Raw genomic sequence first — 20,004 nt, forward strand, 5'->3', positions numbered from 1 at the left:
TGAGCCATGTGTTTCTTCTTTGCCTGCAGATGAGAATCAGTAACCAGACTGCTCTAGAGGAGTCACATTTTAGCCCAAGTGTAAATGGGGCAGATGTACTTTGACAAGACAGTTGGTACCACTTAAAAATAAAAATCACACCTCTCATATCTGAAAAAGCCTAACCTGAAACCCTGAGTTTTGATGTGTCTGTACTCTTTAGGTCAGCTGATGGCCTGTGAATTGACACATGATTGCCTCCCCAGAAAAATGAGACAATTGTACATGACAGTAATGTAATTTTCCTCTTTCCTTCAAATATATGGATCCTTTTATATGGGCCCAGGACTTTGGGTATGGATTTGAATATTTCAATAGAGAAAACAAATTGCAATCATGAAATTCAGTAATATGTTCCTCCATAATTGTTCTGCTGGTGGAGGGAACTCTGAAGTCTCTTGTTTCTCCTATATCAGTGGGATGAATAGTGAAAGTCTTGCAAGTGATTCATCATGAGCTTCTACAGACTGAGCTCCTTTGTTCTGAATTCTTAGTGCTCTTGAGACACCAGTGTTAAGTGGTTTTCTGTTTTGACTCATGGTTTTCTTCAGTAAAAAACAAGGAAACAGAATGCAGCCTGTTTATTTTAGAAAGATTTATTTTATTTATAAACATTTTCTTAAAATATTAATATGGGAACAATATTGGAGAATGTTTTCAAAAAGGGCAGAGCTGTACTGAAGCTAACGTTTTGTACATTATTAGATAAATTAGGTTTCTGAGATGCTGGCTATAAAGATACAATTTATGTCAGAGAAAGCAGACAGTAATAGCATTTAATGGTTCTTTTTCTAGCTCAGGTGATAAAGAAATGTCTTACTATAAGACCAAATACTGCTTCTGAAGTTAAAGACTGATCACTATTAGCCTTCCTCAGGAATTCCTGTGTTTTTATACCATTTTCTATTGTTAATTTTACAAAGCTTAAGAAAAATGTGACAGAATGTGGTTTTAAATCTTTGGACACCAGATATTACATAAAAATGGCTATTTAAGTGTGAGATCTGGAATGTGTCTAGCAATTTCCCCAAAGATCTTTAAACATTATTAAAACTCAAGTAGCATTGTGTACTGACTGTTCTGAGTAGGCTTCACTGTGAGAGTTCTCCAAACTAGGGACTGCTGGATTGAAGTTTAGAGAATTCAGTGGAAATATCAGATCCCTCAATATTACTGAAATCAATTTCAAGTCTCTCTTGCAGCTTTTAAATGTTTATGACACCAGTCCTTCTTTCATGAATATCTCAGTATTACTAAGTTGGGAATGGCAGAAAATGATGAATCAGAAATGACAAATCCTGAAGTTGCCAAGATAGTCATAAACTTCCTGCCTGAAAATCAGCATCTACCAAGGGAAGCTATCAAAGGCTAAAATAGGGATAATATTTTAGCTGCCATTAAAAGTCAAAGAGTTTTGGAAGACTAATAACCTTAAAAGTTCTGCATTTCATGTTTTGACTGAAAATGAAGTTTGTGCTTTTCAGGATGGCAGACACTGAAGCAGAGAAGCACACCAGCATGGAGAACCTGACCTTTTATGAGAGACTCTGACTAAGGAAGGGATTGAGCATATTTCTTGTGTAAACTGTAAGGAAAGAAGTAGATTTTGGTTGAAATTTCAGAACTTTGTGTCCTACCCTACTGGTAGTTATTTTATACTGTGGTATTTACTTGAGTTGTATATGCAAAAATTCTGATTTTGAACAGAGAAATTTTTGTTGCTGACCCGCTGCATTCTTTTTCATATTGAAATTACCCAATTGTGTGTACGTACCAGCATCCTCTGAAGCTGTATTAATAGAATCTGAGAACCATATGCTGTGTTTCAAACTGCCTTTTTTTTTTTTTTTTTTTTTTTCCCCCTGGGGAAATGCTTGGGGTAGCATTCTGAAGTGTATTTATTCAGAACTATGTATTATTTGCACCATGAACACTAATAGGGTTTGGGGTTTCTTTAATATGTAGATAATAAATGTATAAAAAGGAAAGATGCAGGCAGTAAAATGGGAAGCAGAAAGATGACTTTTATTTTTTTTGAAAAATCACAAAATTCACAAATGGAGGACATGTCAGTGGTTTGCAGGCATTTGTATTTGAAATGTAAGGAAAAGCTTTTCCACTGACACTTTTTTTAATGTCAACAATGTCAATTGTTTAAAATTATAAATGATGAACAGTAAGTGCATAAAAAATTCCCAACGCTTTCTGAACAGTAAATTCAAATTCAAACAAATTCAGGTTTCTTGAAATAAAAGATTTATTTCTATCCTCAAGTACTTTTGTTAAGTGCAAAAAGAACAGATGGCTATGGCCATACAGTTAGAAATGCTTTGTTTATGACAGTATAAAACTGTTCTTTGAAATTCCAGTAAGGAGTATCAGCTTCTCAGGCAAGGATGTTTTACTTTAAATTATAGAACATGAATCAGTGTATCAGCAATTTTTTTTTTTAAATACTGAATACATTATTTATATAAATCATTAGTAGTTTAGCTTTTGAAAATCTCAAGTAAGTACTGAACCTAGAAACTATTGTAAAAAAATAAAAGAAAAAACACACAAGCAAAACCCAAGAAACACTTTAGAAAATGAAACATTATCAAATAAGATTATTAAAAATTGTGATCTGTGTACTGATGGATCATTACTATCAGGAATTTCTCTTTGTGAAATCCTTCTTTGATGCTGGTGCTGTTAGGTTACTGGTTTGGGTTGTTTTATTTGTACAGAGAAAATTAATACTTTGTTCTTGAGATTATTTGTTGTGTAGGTGAACTGAATGTGTTTACAATCTGCAGTGTTTCTTACAGCATCCCCTAAACTGCACCTGTGTGCTCAAAGCTATGGAATTGTTTAGTTGTGCAGCATTCAAAGCATGTATCCTGAATGCTGGCCAGACGTGTTACAAACAATATCTAGTAAACCCATGAAAGCTGCTGAGCATCTGAAATGCTTTTTCCTTCATAATACGCCTAAAGGTCTTCTGTTCAGTCAGCAGCAGTCTCTGAGGTCTCTGCTTCCGAAAGCAATTTGAAGCTGAAGGAATTCTGCTCTTGCAGTCTCGTCTCTTGTACCTGAGGGAGACTAAAGCTGACTGCCTCTGTAAATCACGTTGGTTCTCCTGCACTTGGTGTTTGCTCTTGTTCTTCTTTTTTTTTCTTGACAAATGCTACTTTGATAAATTTAGTTTGGCAGGCTTGCTTGAGGAAGAGGCTTTGTATTTACCACTCCTTTATATACATGATTTATTTTTCTCAAAATCAACGGTTGGTGTCATTCCCAGTCTCCTCTCTATAAAATTGCTTGTGGTAATATATATCAGTTTTAACTGCTTTTTAGAGTTAATGCTGGGTTCCAATCATAACCAGCCATCTGAAAGGACACTGATTTTTCAAAGGGTGCTGAAACTAGAAATGGTTAGCAGTGCTGCAGTGTGTGTGTGTTGGAGCATGTCTAGGCTGCCTTAGTCTGATTTTGGTGCCCCATATGAGAAAGACATTGACAAACTGGGCAGAGCCCAGACAGCTCTTCAGGTGATTGCCTGGAGTGTGAGGAGGGAACTGGGCTAACTGCGCTCCTTCGTTCTGCGGAGGAGGCTAAAGGAGGTCACAGGCTGCCTAGTGAGCATTTTCTGCTACCTAAGAGGAAATTTTGGAGAAAGTGGAACTGGACTCCTCCCAGACATGCATAACGAAAAGATCAGGGACAAGAGACAAATTGCAAGGAGAGCAGTTCCAATGAAGTGTGAGAAATTTCACAGCAAAGATGATGAGGCAGCTTTCTGGGGGGTCTAGAAAGCAGGGCATACTTAGTAGATTTTTAAAAACTCACTCATTAGAGTAAAAAAAAAGTAAGGATTGCTTTAATAAACCTCAAAAAGTAGTAATTTTACATTGAAATTGTGTTATTTTCTTATTTATTTTTAACTGATAATTTTAATTGATCTGTGAGAATCTTTAACAAAGGTATGGGGGACAGCTTCCTGTTGCAGTACCTGTTGTATATTAGGTGACTAAAAGTTCTGTGATTCCTAGACCCTTTTAATTATTTTTCATGAACAAGTAGCCTTAGAGAGGCCTTTTAATTATACTGTAGAATCCATTTTCCTCTCCCTTTGTTTTAAGAAAAAGGTTAGCAAGATTTTTTATTAAAATGCTCCAGTAGTTCTGAAAGAGATTCTTTTCTATGGCTGTTTATTTTCAGTTAGGGTTATTAAGATATTCTTTAAAAACAAAAAGTAGCATGGGAATCCAATTTCCAAGGAAAAAAATTAAATCACACTCAAAGCAAGAGAGTATATCTGAAAATGTTTTATATTATCTACTAATAAGTCTATGGGCCATGTGTTAATAATTTGTGGCTGTATTCCAGACATGCAGGAGTTCCCATGCTGAGGAAAAATAATGGTAAGCAGTTAAATTACAATATTATATTGAAGTGATTATACTGAAAAATAGCAGAACAAGAACAGAGTTGAAGGAGATGTTTTAATCATCTTGAAATGTGAGCCTACAATTGTATTCCCAGACATTTTTTTTTCCTTTTTTTAATTCTCAACACATACATGGCCTTTCAATCCACAGAACTAAAAGATAATTTATGGCCTTCCTATTAATGTTTCCTTATACTTAGAGGTTCCATTACTTTTCTGTGCCAGACCACAAAGGACAAATATGTAAAATTAGAAAAAGAGACATCAAGTCTCATCTCCAGTTGTTTGCCGTTCAGCTAAATGAAATAACATTTTTGTCAGAAATGATTGTTTGGTTTTTTTTCACTTATTTCTTAAGGTGGAAAGAAATGTCAGAGTCAGATTTGTGTGCCTGACAGAATATAGACACTTTCTGGCATTTCTGGTCCCCACTATGTCTTAATTGTATTTTGAGTTCTGCACAGCAATCTTAAAGGGAACTAGGTTTTAGAAATAGGGTTAGGTCCAGGAAATTTATAGTTGAAGATGAAAAGCTTTCTAGGCAATATAAGCCTGCAAAAACAAAAAGCTGCTTCCAGACTATCAGAATAAATCATCACTTTTGGTAGATAGAAGAACAACTTGGTTTAGACTGCCTTTGGGTGCTGAGTTCTTCAATAATGCAAGATGGGTTTCAGTGTAACTTCAAACACCTTTTGAATCTAGAGGGTGTGATAAGTAGAGGAAAGAGTAGGGCTCTCGTTACGGTGATCTGTCAATGAGTGCATCATTATCCAAATCACTAACCAATTTTATCCAAATTTATCCAAAACCAAATTTTATCCAAATTTGATACTTTCTATATTGATTTGTAACTGCTGTGCTAGTTAAGGTATTGTCCCATTGACAGACATCAGTGAGTATCTAGAAAAGTAACATTTGCATACAGTTTGGTGAGAGTCATACATTTTTGTTATGAAAATCCTTCAGATATTGTCTATCTGTGTAAAATGTTTTCAGTATTTTCCTCTCAGTTGTCCAGAGAGGAAGCTACTGCCATAGTACCATAAATGTTTCTGTAGCAAGGATCAGTCATCCACACCACAACCTCTCTAGCCTCTCTGCTGGTCACTGTGTCTCTTCTCACTATTGTATAAATGAAATCTAGGCTTGGCCTCTGCCAGCCTGACTGACCTCTCCTTTTGTGAGTATCAGAGCTGGTTAGGATCATGTGTGCAGTGGCACTGGATCTAGGTCACTTCTACCCTTCTGCAATGTCCATGAAGGAAGCATGTACATGTAATGCCATGGAACATCTTGCTTCTAGCAGGATTACAGCACAGTACCTCAAATAGAAACTTATATGGGTGCCCCAAATCTTCCCAGCCTTGCTTCTCAGTTATTGCTAACCATAATGTTGAAACTAGATTTAGAACAATAAAATACTTTACAGAATTGTTTCAAACAATCTTTTCTTATGGCTGAAACACATAAAATCTCAGCATCTGCCAAATTATTTTTAAACAAGGTAGCATTTCCTGCCACGTTGATGTGAATTCTTTAAAAACAATTTACAGATAAGCAAACGGAAACAAAAACTCAGAGCAAGACCCACTGTCTCCTACTGGGAACCCAGCACTGTGCCTTGGGCTCTAGCTGTGGCTCATCAGTGCTAGGTGGAGGGGTGTGATCAACTCCCAAGTAGCTACTGACTGCTTTTGTTGCTGTAAGGGCACACTGCTTGGTCATGGTCAGCACGGCATCCAACAAGTCCTTCTCTGCAAAGCTTCATTCCAGTCACTTAGCCGCCTCCTACCAGATGTCATGTGCTTCCAGCCCCTTTCTTTGGTAATTTTGGACTTTGCCTGCTCTGCCTTTGGTGCCTCCAGAGGCTGAGGCCTGTGCAGCTACAAGTTCTTGGGGGAGACACAGTCCACATCTTTATTCTCACTCCTGGTGGTGTCCAGATTGCTTAGTTCCTCTGTGGCATGAGCACTCCACCTGCACACACATGCTGGAACTTCCCTGCTGTCCTTGCCTCCTTGGAGGCTGAGACCCATGCTAGTATTTCTTGGGAGCTTGAAGAAATGTTAAAGATATGTTTAAGACCCTGAACAGGAAATTTCAGGTGATCTCACATCCTCTTACATTCTTTGACAGCATGTTGAGCTTTTTGGTTTTTTCATAAACAATCATTGCGAATGCATCTTCATAAAATTTGGCAACTCTTGATTTTAGGACTTTCTCCATTTGTTAGTATGTGAAATTTTTTAGATGCAGTGATTCTTAATTTTCTGATTTAAACTGAAATTTCACACATGTCACCTACTAAATTTTAATCTTTTTCTGTGCAACTAGGAGCACTGTTAGTCACAATGTTGGCTACTATGCAGTTCAAGACGGTTTCTGAATTTAGACTTCGTTCTCAGGAGAGTAACAGGCAGCTGGATGAGAGGAAATGTCACTCATTCCACCACAGTACAGAAGTCCTGTGCCTATTAGCTGAGAGGAGATCTTCTAAGGCTTGAAAATAAGCTTCCCCATTCACGCAGAATTAAACATCAGCCAATAGTAAACAAACTGAATATACATTAAAGCATCTTCTCCTGTCGCATCTGACTGAAATTAGGTTTTACTCTCTCTAAATCAATTTGCTAGGGTAGCCTGCAGCTATGAGGAAAAATTAAAGTTCTTCAATGTTATTTGATGAGAAATTCATGCCTGTAATTCCAGAAACTGGAATAGCTGACCTCTCAGTGGAGGTTAACAGATATATAAGGCCAAATAATAAATCATATCAAAGATGATAATTGCTATCAGCTCCCATTTATAAAAATACTCGCTCACTAATGTTTTTAAATTAGAAAGGTCTTTCCTGTAAAGAGATTCATAGGGCATTTTATTTTCATGCCTGAGTAGTTAATTGAGTAATTTTACAATGGCATATAAAGATTGTTGATTCTAATGTAAGCTAAGAAATCTTGGCTTTTGTAGCTTAGTTGTAGTGGTTAATATAACCAAAATTCCGACGACCCATTTTTGCAGTCCTCCTAAGTCTGATAGTCCTCTATGCATATATCCACATTTCTGAATGCACAGCCAGCTTCTGAGAAGATTTTGCACTCCCCAGAGACTCTTTAGCCTATTTTCCAGTCAGTATTATTTGGAAACCTGAGTTCAAGTACATTTCTTTAAAAATATTGAACAAAAAAATTAAGAAATCTTGCCTTATACAACAACATAAGAAAAGCAATGCTTCAGGCAAAGCAGGACAATAAGAAAAGACCAGCTCTTTCTTGGGAGGTTTGAGCCACGCAGTCATCACATTTGTTATCTTACAGTCAACATGATATGAATAGAAGTCAGATGCTCATTAATTCAGTCAGTCCATCTAAGCAAAGCTCGTGCTGTTTGAACTCATTTGTTCCATTTGTTTGAATACTTCAGTACTCTTCATATTATTGAAAATGTCACGTTTTTCCAACAACAGACCATGATAGCCAACATATCAGCCTCCAAGTTTATTCACTGCTGGTTTTCTTTCTGTCAAACTATTGTGGTATTTGCTTTCAGTCATCATTAGGGTATCAGTAATACTCATTATGTGTTTCCCAAATGTGAAGGAGAAAGTTCATGTTCAAGAAGCATCAAAATGCAGTATTTTAAAATTTCTTGAAAATGAGAGTCAGAGGCACTTCATAATTAAAATCTGAATGATTGCCTTTAATTTGAATGGTCTGTAGGGATAATTACTGTACACTGGGGCCAAGGCACCCTGTTCTTCCTTTCATGGAGATATTTTCCAGGAGACAGTGTTACTCAATTACGGCATTTAAAATAGAGATTTTTTTTTCTTAAAACGTGGTGTTCAGAGCATTTAGTAATTCAGAACAAGTTAGGAAAGGAAAGACATAGTACATAATTGGAAAAAGAATCTTTAGACTTACCAGATGAGAGTCCAGGGTAAAAGGAAATAGCAATCAAGATCACTTTCTTCTTTTTCTCCTCGCTAAAGGTATGTAAACAAAGTTTTAGGAGTAACACAATTCTTCCCCTCTGCTGCATAAATTGGAAATGGAAGAAGTACAGAAATGGTGTTTATGTAACTTGTTCTGTGGAAAGGGTAGCTTGAAGCTCACTAGCTGTAAGATTAAGTCTAGGGAATTATTGCCAGCTCAGCAAACATATAGCAGAGATGTGAGACAGAAAATTAAATGTACTTGATGCTTACACTGACTTTATCTCTTCACATCATCAACTTATGACTCATCAAGTTTGTTTATTGGTTTTTCTATTATTGTTTTATTATTTCTATTTCCTCCTTTCCATTAAAGAAAAAAAAATAAAAGAAAAGAAATAGTATTAGTATATTTTGTGCTAGGAAGTCATGTATTCTGAAGGAAGATGCGTGAAAAATAAAAACATATGTTAATTTCTGTGTGTTAACCTGGAATAATTGTATTCCCTTAAGATGTGACTGAATTTACATTGGTGAATGTTACAATAAACAAGGCAAATATACTATAAGTAGTGTTCTTCTTAGATGTGCATGCCTTTTCTTTCTTTTAAACTCAGTGTTCTGGTATTGCAGATGAACTGAACCAACGCATAGCTTCATCTCAATGAGCTGATTTTAACAGTTTTAACATCTGAGGTGTCTGCTCAAACATGTTATTCCATTTGTGCAGATGAACATCTTTCTCTAGGCTGCTTGTACACAAGAGAGGTGGTTGATAGGGGCTGCTGGACACACCAGTTTAATCAGTAAGCGTCCAAGCATTGTCTTACCTCTTGACAGTGCAATTATCTGCAGCTGTGTTCACTCTTACCTTTTCATTAGCCCTTCCTGTTTCATGTTTTTAACGTTTATTCACACAGAACAGGACGACTTCTCCCAATCTTTAGAACAAGCTTGGACTTACATGTCCTTAATTGCCCCAAATACTGCAGATTTTTTCAGTAAGTCATGGTTCTGCCTTTTTGGGTGAAGAAGTCAGGGGATGGTGCATGGCTGAAAACTTAACATTTACCTTTAAATCCTAGGACATTGTGTATTTCCCCAGCTCAGCTTCCCTACAAGAAAAAAAAAAAAAAAGAGGAGTTTACTGGATGAACACATATAATCCACTGAAAGTATTCAAGTTATGTTCAACTTTCTTAAGGGATTTTCTGAAATGAAGGAGTGTAGGAAATATAAAAGAATGGCTGATTTCAGCTAAGACAAGAATTTTAGTGATGCTATGTCTTGTAATTACGTCTTAATAGTTTCATTTAATTCTTATGTTCTGATTATGAGAGCAAGTGACTAATCTTTTCCTTGGTAGTGGTGAATAGGAAAAAGATTAGTCACTCATACTAATGTGTTGGTGAATAGCAGTTTGTGATTTGATTAAATCTTCCTTCATCTGTCACTTTTCCAAGCTGTAGAAACCTAGTCTAGCTAGGGTATTTTATTTTTCTTTCTTGTACAAAAGCCATTTCATTGCCCTTTCAGTTGCCCTTCTAGCTACCTTTTCTAGTTCCACTGTGTCAGCTTTGGGATGAGAGACCACAATTGAGGACACTAGTCAAAATACAACATATTTTGGGTATATTCGCTGGCCTCCTGCCATCAGTGACTAAATCCTTGTTAACTTTAAATTTAAACTTTATATCTTGTTAGCTCGCTTGGTTTCTGGATTTCATTATCCTGTGCTGAGACCCTTCTTAACTGAATTTGTAACATCTTCTCTTCAGTGACAAAGGAGGAACAGGAAAGGAAAGGACAAAAAGCATTGCATTTCAGCTTGGTGCAGTCATACTGAAGTATTCAGGGAATTTTTAACTCTTTGCAATGTGTAAGGTTATAGTTTATTTGGAAAACAGCAATTGTGATTATGAACCTATTCATCTCAAAACAAAAAGTGGTTGGGGGTGTTCCTCTGATTCTGATTTTTAAATCTTACTGAAAATAGAAGCAGCATGGTGCTCTTTATCACGAAACAATTGTTGAAGTTTTAATTGTCTTTTTCCTATATCTGTTCCACAAAGATTCCAGGAATTGTTAAAAATTTCTGGGGGGTAACATGAAAAAGAAAAGGAGTTATGAGGAATGATGGCCCACTCAGCAAGTTTCTGCCAGGAGGATCTTCCACACCACACTAAGCAGTTTTGTGTGGAGGTCAGTCTCAGAGGAGTAAGATAACAAAGGGGGTAAAAACAAGGGTGAGGGCTGCAGGGACAAGAGCAAGGGAGTGAGAGTGTGTCCGAGGGTGTAAGAGTAGAGAAAGCATGTTCTCCTTTTAAAAAGTCTTAAATTTCCTATGTTGAATATTCTACTCTTTCACTAACCAATCCAGTACAAGATGCAAATTCTCTAACATTTACATACAGCCTATAGGAATCACTACATTACCATGTTTTACTACTTTCTTATCTCTAACCTTTATCTTGGACCCTTCCTGTCATGCCAGAAGGGGGTTTCTGCTGGCTCTTTGGTATGTTTGCAGCAACTGGCATTATCTTAACAAAGGGAGAAGACCTTCAGGCATCCATAATACTCTTCTCCAGCCACTTAGTCGAACACTGCTTTCATTTCAATCTCACCTGCACTTTCCATATTCTTAGCATCTTTTGCTAGGCAATCATATCTATAGGGCATTCCTATTTCTTCCTCCCTTACAAAGGAACACCAAGAGTGAGTAAAAGATTAGTGTGATTGTCTTTCTTATGATGATTATTAATCTATCACTGATTTTGAGCAGCAAATGAATTTTCTTCTGGGTTTGTAGGATGGATATTTAAAGGAAAATTTATGTAGTGATATTCTTAATATTTCTAGTAGTGAACTCACTTGATTTTCTTTTCATAAAAAGGTAAATAGGTCATCTATAATCACAAGTATTAATGAATTAATAAATGCCTCTTTGTGAATTCAGCATACAGATCTAAGCATGGAATTGCAGTAATTTATGCTGTTACTATAAAAGTAGTCATATAGTAGTCAACATGGAGCTCTAGCCTCAACTGTGGAAATCAGGCTTATTAAGTCCTTTGTGATGATCCTGCATGAAATTTTACTGCATAAGATCTTGGCAGTGCTTTGTCAAGCTATTTTTTAAATGTCCCAAACTGCTGTGCTTTTACGAGCATTTCCCATAACTGACATCACTGCATATGCTTCTATTATTTTCTATGTGATAAGATGCATAGAGAGAAAGGGGGGAAAAAGGCTTTTAAATTTTGTTAGTTCTTCTCTAGAGCAGCAGACTGGCATTGCAGTTTTTCAGTTTTCTGGGCTGGAACTGTCCACATTACTCTCATTGATTCCCAGGACCTGAGTTTTTTTCACCTTGCTCCCTCTCTTGCTGTAAAAAATTGAAAGGCACAATGGTTTGGGGCTTTTTTTGTTTTGTTTGTTTGTTTGTTTTTTAATTTATTTCTTGTTGTCTAATTAAGTTTAGGATGGTGTCTGCCTCAGTGAGTGCATGGGGAAGCCTTTGCAGGGAGTGCAGGTAGTAGATAGGAAAGCCTGGAAGTTCCCCCTGGAGCAGCTGCTGCTTCAGCCACTTCACTGTTCCCCTCACTGCCTTGTTCTCACCAAATCTGTAGGTTCTTTCCTTGGCCTTATGGTCCTGGCTTATTAGGTGCCTGGGTCCTTACAAATGAGATCTGGGAATCAGACCTGGGTGCTTTATATATGGACTTCCTTAGATCTATTTGGTGCTTTAATAATTTAAAAACCTCTCAGAAGCTTTCACATTCTAAAAACAATGTAGGTGATCTCAAATGATCCAATATGCTACCATGTTCAGACATTATGTACCATACTCTGAAAAGAATGTGCATCTTTAAGAAAGGGGGTTTATCTTATTTTTCATTAGTGACGAATTTCTGGGTGACTATATGTTCCCCATCACTACCACCAGCTACATTTTTCCTTGTGGTTCATTCTTTGTTATTTGTCATAGTTAGGCATTTTGTGGTTTTGTAGACTATTATTTTGCATGTAATTGCAAGAAATTAGCTGAGTACTTTCTGTGTTTATGCATGAGTCTGTCAGTGTTCATAATATACCATATATAATATGCAAATGAATTGAAAAATAGTCCTGTTTTATGACAAACTGCATTTGTTGTACACAGGATAAATACAGTAGAGAGAAATGTTTTTGAGATAAAGCAGTATATTCAGTAAGGGTGAAATACTCTAAATGAGATATTCCCACTTTTGTTGAATTTAGAAGCAGTTAAAATTCCTGGCTTTTCATGATATCCCTGGACATACACAGCTAGTCAACACTTCCTGAAATATGAGGTCTTTATTATGAAATGGGCTTTGAGCCTTGTGTCAGCACCCTAGTTCTCCAGTGAATTGCCTGGACAATTATTTTCATTTCCAGTCACCTCACAAATGCCATTTGACCTATGAAATATATTAGAAAGTGAACTCGTGTTTGGCTATATCTTCTCAAAGGAAATAGTAATGACTGTTCTGGGTACTCTTATGTCTTTTTACATAAATCTTCTTTGGTGTGTAAGAAGTGTGCAGGGAAATAAACCCAGATCATGTTTCCTACTATAGACCTAGGCCAGCATTTCTACAAGTAGAAGCACGAAATTGTGTTAGTAATTTTTCCCTCATGCTCTAAGAATAGCTAGTCAAACACTTACTTTGACAAATGTAATATTTTTACTGGTGTGTGAACTTGCATAATTCTATGGTTTCTGCTTGGGCAGTTAGTCATCTCTTGAAGGTGAATAAAAATAGTCCAAGTAATGTGTTACACAAAACCTTTCACATAACCCAGCCAACCTTCAAGAGTCCTCTCTTGCAGCTACAGAAAATCTCACTAAAATTTATTTTCTAGATTGCTTTTTGTAACATAGTATCACTCCTAACACTCCACAGTCTCATTAAATTGACACAAAATTATAAAAAACAATGTACACAGCATCAGGAAGAGCTACAAGTAGTTGCACACAAGACCTTTTTGGTGTGTGGGAAGGTGAGGACTTGTTTCTGAAGTTCTTTTAATCGGTAAAATACCATCGGATCTTATCAGTAGTACTGTTTGGTGCAAATGTAGACTAAGAGTAATCAGAAACAATGTTGAATTCAAACTAAATAAACCAAGATAATGCAAATATATCTACTCAACTCTTCAGAACAGTAAGTAAAGCCATACTGTATGACTGTGTGTCTAACACAATAAATTGTGTATATTTGTCCAATGTATATAGCTATCTTTTGATACAATGTCATTTTTAGGGCATTCAAAAATCAGATTAGAAGAACACTTATATTTCAGCAGTGACTATTTTTTTAGAATTTTTCTTATACTGACAGTTCTTTTATTCAGTACAAATTATTTTCTACAGTTTGAGATTCAGAAGTTAATAAAAATCATTTCACAGAATCCTCCCTCAGAACCAATCCTGGTTATGATCTATGGCATTGCAAAGGACAAAGAAGTTTTTTATTGACTGTTCTGTCCCCAAAACCAATAGACAGGGGTACAAGGGAAACTTCAGTAGACTACCAGTTGATAAGGGGTGCCAGATACATCTCCCAGGTATCTCAGGAGAACTAACAGAAAATGCAGGATTGTGTCCAGAGCTCGGAATTCCCGGGCTGAGGGGGAAAGTGTACAAGCATTGCTCATCCAGGGTGAGCCCTGGAGACTGGAGATGTTGCTTACTTACTTTTCAGTTCATGTAAATGACTTTTGATGTCTGAAGTAGCTCTAAAGCCACAGTGAAGTCTTCTGCTGTCTTGATTGGCAAAGACTTTTCTAAGTCTCTCTTCCCTTTGTCACAGGCCGCTGGGGAAGGCTTTTCCACAGGCACAGCTGTGCACAAGAGCAGCAGAGACCACAAGACAGCACCAGCTTCCTTTCACTGACATGATGCAGGCTGATCCATGGCTTTGCTGCCAGAAGAGTTAGGCTTGCCCTCAAGGTCTCCTGAACGTGGTTAGGCCAGAATTTTACAGCTGTGGTGAAACAGGATGCCTGATGATGCAGTGTGGGCTGCAGGGTGGCAGCACAGGGGAGTGCTTGGGCACATGCAAAGGTGACTGTGCTGCCTGGCAGCTGTAAATAGTGCTGGTACAGGAGTGGTGAATGGAGTAGGGTGAGCCAGTGCTTCACAGTATGTTTCACAGCCACTTTACAGTCAGATGATGAAAAGTTTTTTTCCATTTTTAACAGTAATGGATTCCTAACATCCTCAGGAGAGATTTTAAGTTAAATTAAAAGATTAGCATATCTTTTAGAAGTTTTGCTCTTCAAAGTCTTCCTTCTATCATCTTGTTAGTATTGTACTTGCAAAAGTGAGAAAGAGGAAGTATGGATATATATAGATAACTGGCTGATTTGTAAAGTAGTGTTAATTTCATATGGCTGTAATCACTGTAGGGTAGTTATCTCCTTTCAGTCTCCCTATTTCAGTGTTCCTGGGTATCAGACATCCAAGACAACCAGGTATGTTGCACTTCCCCATGCAAAGATGCATTCTTGCTTATTCTGTTATTGTCTGTTGGAACAGCAAGATATTATCTATCATTCAGTGATCCACTAAGTCATTAAGACTTGTGTAGCTTTTAACTTTGAAGCATGGAACTTTATTTAGACAGCATGTTTATTTCTTCTTTTGGAGTTGGGTGCTATTAATGATTGCTAAGGTTTGAGGAATCTGAATGGTTCTTACATTTTGGTAGCTGCTTGGATGTTGCACATGCATGGTAGTGTTGTGTGAAAAGCTTTAGTGACTGGTTTAGTGTTGTCAGTGCAGTTACTGCAGTACTTTGCAGTGATGCAATCTGGAACATTGATGTCATGGCAACAATCGCAATTCGCAAATCCCCATGTTCAAATTTTAAGAATGTGAACATAGTAGCTTGTGCTGGTGACAGAACAGGAGATCAATGGAAAAAAACATTCATTTTCTTTTAATAGTGCATTTTAATAACATCATTTTTATTCAGTAAAGCCTGCTTTAAAATTTGGCCAATGCAAATGTCAGTTATGCTTTGAACTAATATGGTTTTGCTCTTGCTTTGGCTCAAATGTTAAATATTTTTTACCAAACCCATGACTGCAGGAAAGTTGCTTGGCAGAAGATAACAATGAAAGATTTGAAAAGCAAATAGGTGTCTGAAATTTCAGATATTAAAATTGTGAAAACTGTGTTTAATTTTGATTACGTTTATTCAAAACAAGGTGGAAGATTAAAAATAATGTGATAGAAGTGGTCAGTGTAATGAATAGCTGCAATATTTGCATATAATATTTTTCAAAATATTTGAGAAAGCAATGTGAGTCAACAGAAAATAGAATTTAATTTGATTTTCATTGAATGTTGCTTCTTTGATCAAAACTTTTCATAACTCATGGACTAAAGACAGCTATGTCTTCATTTTCTGTGATGAAAGGAAATGATTTCTTTCCTGACGTTGGAGATCACAAGAATTAATTTTCGCCTTTTTTTTTTTTTTTTTTTTTTTTTGGTTGAATGCACAAAATGAGAAGCTGGAATGTCTGGTTTTAGTAAAGAATTTGGATGAGCAAGACTGAATTTTTTTCTCTCTCAAAGTTTTCATCTTACTGAGAGAAGGAAGTAGATATATATGAAGGAGTTGAACTGCTCAGAATGTTGGAAGGAAATAAAACCAAACATCCTTGTCCTTTTTCTTTTAATTCTTGCTTAGTAAAAATCTTGTACTCTTGAAAGCCAGAGTGTTTTGTTTCAGCCTCAGCCAGGCTTACAAAGATATTACTGCTTGGTGCTTTTTGTAAGCAAACATGCACTTTAGTGTCTAGAAGAGCTTAGGGGTTTTTTTTCAGTTAAACTCTAATGTATAGTTTTCAGCAAAATCTTCTGGTTTATTATGGATACAATAAATAATTACAGACTCTTAAATATGTGTTCTTTAGAAGTTTAGTTTCCGCAGCCTGGAATTATTTATTTGTGTGTTCATGAATTCTCTTATTTAAACTCTGTCCTTACAGAAGAAGAATAAATATAACTCTATGGCTTTTAATAGCAATGTAAAGAACTGTATTAATGAATTTGTTCCTAATAAGGATTCACTCTTTACTACAGTTCAGTGAAGAAAAAATACAGATTCTTATGCTCTGCAGCTCTCTTTCACTCCATCAGTAAAAACTGTCAGCATGAGTGAACATGTTCTGTGTCTCTACAGCATCTTGGCTCATGGATTCCCCTTTTTATTGCTTCCTTTATATCGTCATGATGCATTCTTTATCCTCTTTCTCTTTTTTGAGATAACACTGCCATCCTCTCATTATACTTACAGTATAATGATGGCAGTAAGGAACGTAGTTTCACCTGCAGAATCAGAATCTGATGTCAGTGAATAGAAATAGGTTGATGTAGTTAAGGAGGGGACTAAAACTTTGTTTCATTGTCTGTAATTTGAGTGTACCTTCTTAAATAAATCACACTGCAGTTGTAATGCTTTAAAGATTTAATCTTTTAGATGTCAGGACTCTGTTCTGCCTGTTAACTCAGATAGTCTGGACATAAGGGTGTTTTTTCTTTGCTAAGCTTCTGAGAGTCCTGAATATTTTCTGCCTCAGTAGGAGTAAAATCTTTACTATATACTACAATAACTTTTATGATTCATCATTATTATATGAAAAAAACCCAAACAGACAAAAAAAAACCCAACAAAGCCCACAACCAACCAACCATCCAACCCAAAAAAAACCCCAAGACAACACCCTGAAAAGCAAAACAAAAAACCCCATCTCCCCACCAAAAAAAACCCTCAAAAACCAAATATAAATTCTCTTTCTTCTACTCTCTGCATGTTTAATGCTACCATGACTACCTATGTGTGGTATATTACATTATTCTTGTTCTGGGATTTATAGTTTTGTGTGTTAGAGGTGCTGAAGATTTTGAATTGTTTATGTACTTGTGCATAAGGCAGCCCACACAATGCAATCTCATGAATCAGCTGAGCAATTTTAATGCTTAATTTGCTTCATTACCTTTCTTCTGTGACTGTTTGCATACATGGATTCAACATATGGAGTTTTTAAAAAATATTTTGTGTAATTTCTGCTTTGAAATGAATGCATGTTTGTGTAGCATATAATTGTTTTTTGCTAGTCACTGAGGCACCATAGCAGTGTTTATTTTTGTTGATTGGAAAAAATACTCAATATAAGTTCTGATATTCCTCTGTAGGAAGTAGTAGTATTTTCTGTAATGCATTAAACACAGCTGTTCCTGTGTGTACTAAAACTCTTATGCAGGGATATGCAGGGAAATGTTTAATCTTTCAATTAATATGTATATTTATTTTGGATTTCTTAAAAAAAAAAAGGGATCCTCACTTTTTCTTGAAGTTTGGACTCTCAGACAAGTGGTTTATATCACTTCTTAGGCAGATACGTGTAATGTTTGAATGTGGGCAAGATCTAAAGCAGTCCTGGGTGTGCTGATCAGTTTCTGTGAGAATATCAGTGGTCATAAATGGTTTGATGTGTTCAGAATTGCCATGGAGACTTTTATATAACCTAATACATCATATACTTACACTTGGCTCTGGAAAACATGTAATTTCCACAATAGCTTACAATAGATGATATCTAAAAAATAACTCCCCAGTATATTGTTAGATGCAGGGAATTGTAAGTGTTTTGTTTTGTTTTGTTTTTGGTTGTTTTCTTTTCCTAAATAAATGTTCCAATGCATATGTTGCAAGGAAATGTCAATTGAAAGGGTATTTGAACCTCAGAGCATCTATACTTTGTACTTGACTGTAAGTGTTTTGTTTATCCTGCTGTTGAGTGATCCTATTAGCCAACAAAATTAGCCAAAAAACAATCCACTCTGCAGTACCCTAGCAGAATAATAGTAAAAAGCAGGACACATTTTGCAGGAAGGGCTGCAAATGAGAAGTGTTACCCATGTTCCAGAGCATACAATGTAAATGGATGAGAAATAAACAGTAAAGAGAAAAATGGTGCCACATAAAGATGGATCTCCTTTCTTGAGTTAACACAGCAGTTACATGAGTAGCAGAGGTGGAAATTAGAAACCACTGGGCAAACTCCTATTTGCTGTGATCTCCTTTAGGATAACCTGTGTAATATATGAATATGCAGCAACTACATTCAAAGTGATTTTATTTTTCTGTTAAAAAAAGAAAGTAGTATTTCTACTGCTGCAATATTCTGAATGGATAGGAGTATGTTGAAGGACTTAGTAGCATTGCTTTTACAGTACCATCATGTTGTTTTTACACTTCTTTATCTGGACAAGAGGGCAATACTTGATCTTAAAAATACTTTAGGAGATATCCAGAGCAACAAAACTACCTGCTGTAAGCATGGAGAGAGGAATAATCAGTGGACCCATTTTTTTTTTGTAATTGTTTATCAATGCAAGAAGGTCACTATTGTAACTGTTAGGCTAAAAATGTAATTCTGCCCTTGGATTTTACTAACCTAGAGGAAAGAAAAAACAAAATATAGTGGTCACCAGGTTACCAGGATACATTAAAAATATTTGACAGCAGGTGTAAAATAAAATAATGTAAAATAATATTATATATAAGCATATAACAACACTTGCAAAAAAATGCATATAAAAGAGATGGATTAAGAAAATCTATGCACTTAACAATGTCTGTGGTGTTTTGTAAAGTAGCTTTGTTTTAACTGAATAGATTTTAGGCATAATACAAACAACTATGATCCTTGTTTATACATTAAGGTTGAGGTTTTTTTTGTCTCCTGACATTTTCCTTAGTACTTTTGGTTAAGAAGGTAGTTGGTATGTTTAACAACCCACAGATATTAAATAGCAATATTTATTAAGTAATGGTACAACTAATGTTGTACTAGTAAAGTATTAGATGGCAGTAAATTAAATGTGTGAAATTATATCTCTAAAATGTAAATCTAATTTATAGAATCAGAGAATGGTTTGGGGTTGGAAGAGCCCTTAAAGATCATCTAATTCAAACTCTCTTGCCATGGCAGGGACAGCAACATGAGGTTGCTCGAAGCCACGTCCAACCTGTCCTTGAACATGACCAGAGATGGGGCATCCACTTCTCAGGAGGGCAACCCTGTTCCACTACCTTCACAGTGAAGAATTTCTTCCGAACATATAATCTAAACCTGCTCTCTTTCAGTCTGTACCCATTACTCCTTGTCCTGTCACTGCAGCTCCTGATGAAGATTCCCTCTCCAGCTTCCCTACAGCCCCTTCAGATCCTGCAAGGTTGCCAAGAGGTCTCCACACAACCTTCCCTTCTCCAGGCTGAACAGCCCCAGCTGGCTTTGTAGGGGACGTGCTCCAGTCCCTTTATTGACTTCACGACTCTCCTCTGGACTTGTTCCAACAGTTCCATGTCCTTCTCGGGCTGGGGACCCCAGAGCTGGACACAGCCCTGCAGTGGGGTCTCACCAGAGCAGAGCAGAGGGACAGAATCCCCTCCCTCCCCTGCTGGCCACACTGCTTTTGGAGCAGCCCAGGACAAGGCTGGCTCTGTGGGCTGTGAGCACACACTGCTGGCTCACCTGGAGTTTTCCA

General features: G+C 36.6%; 1 protein-coding gene across 3 annotated transcripts in view; it reads left to right on the top strand.

The window, feature by feature from the left end:
• PRR16 (proline rich 16) overlaps window positions 1-20,004 on the top strand; it is a 136,914-nt gene that overhangs the window by 60,215 nt on the left and 56,695 nt on the right. The gene's annotated exons all lie outside the window — the stretch shown is intronic.

The sequence above is a fragment of the Oenanthe melanoleuca genome, chromosome Z, assembly GCF_029582105.1.
Source record: "Oenanthe melanoleuca isolate GR-GAL-2019-014 chromosome Z, OMel1.0, whole genome shotgun sequence".
Classification (NCBI taxonomy): Eukaryota; Metazoa; Chordata; class Aves; order Passeriformes; family Muscicapidae; genus Oenanthe; species Oenanthe melanoleuca.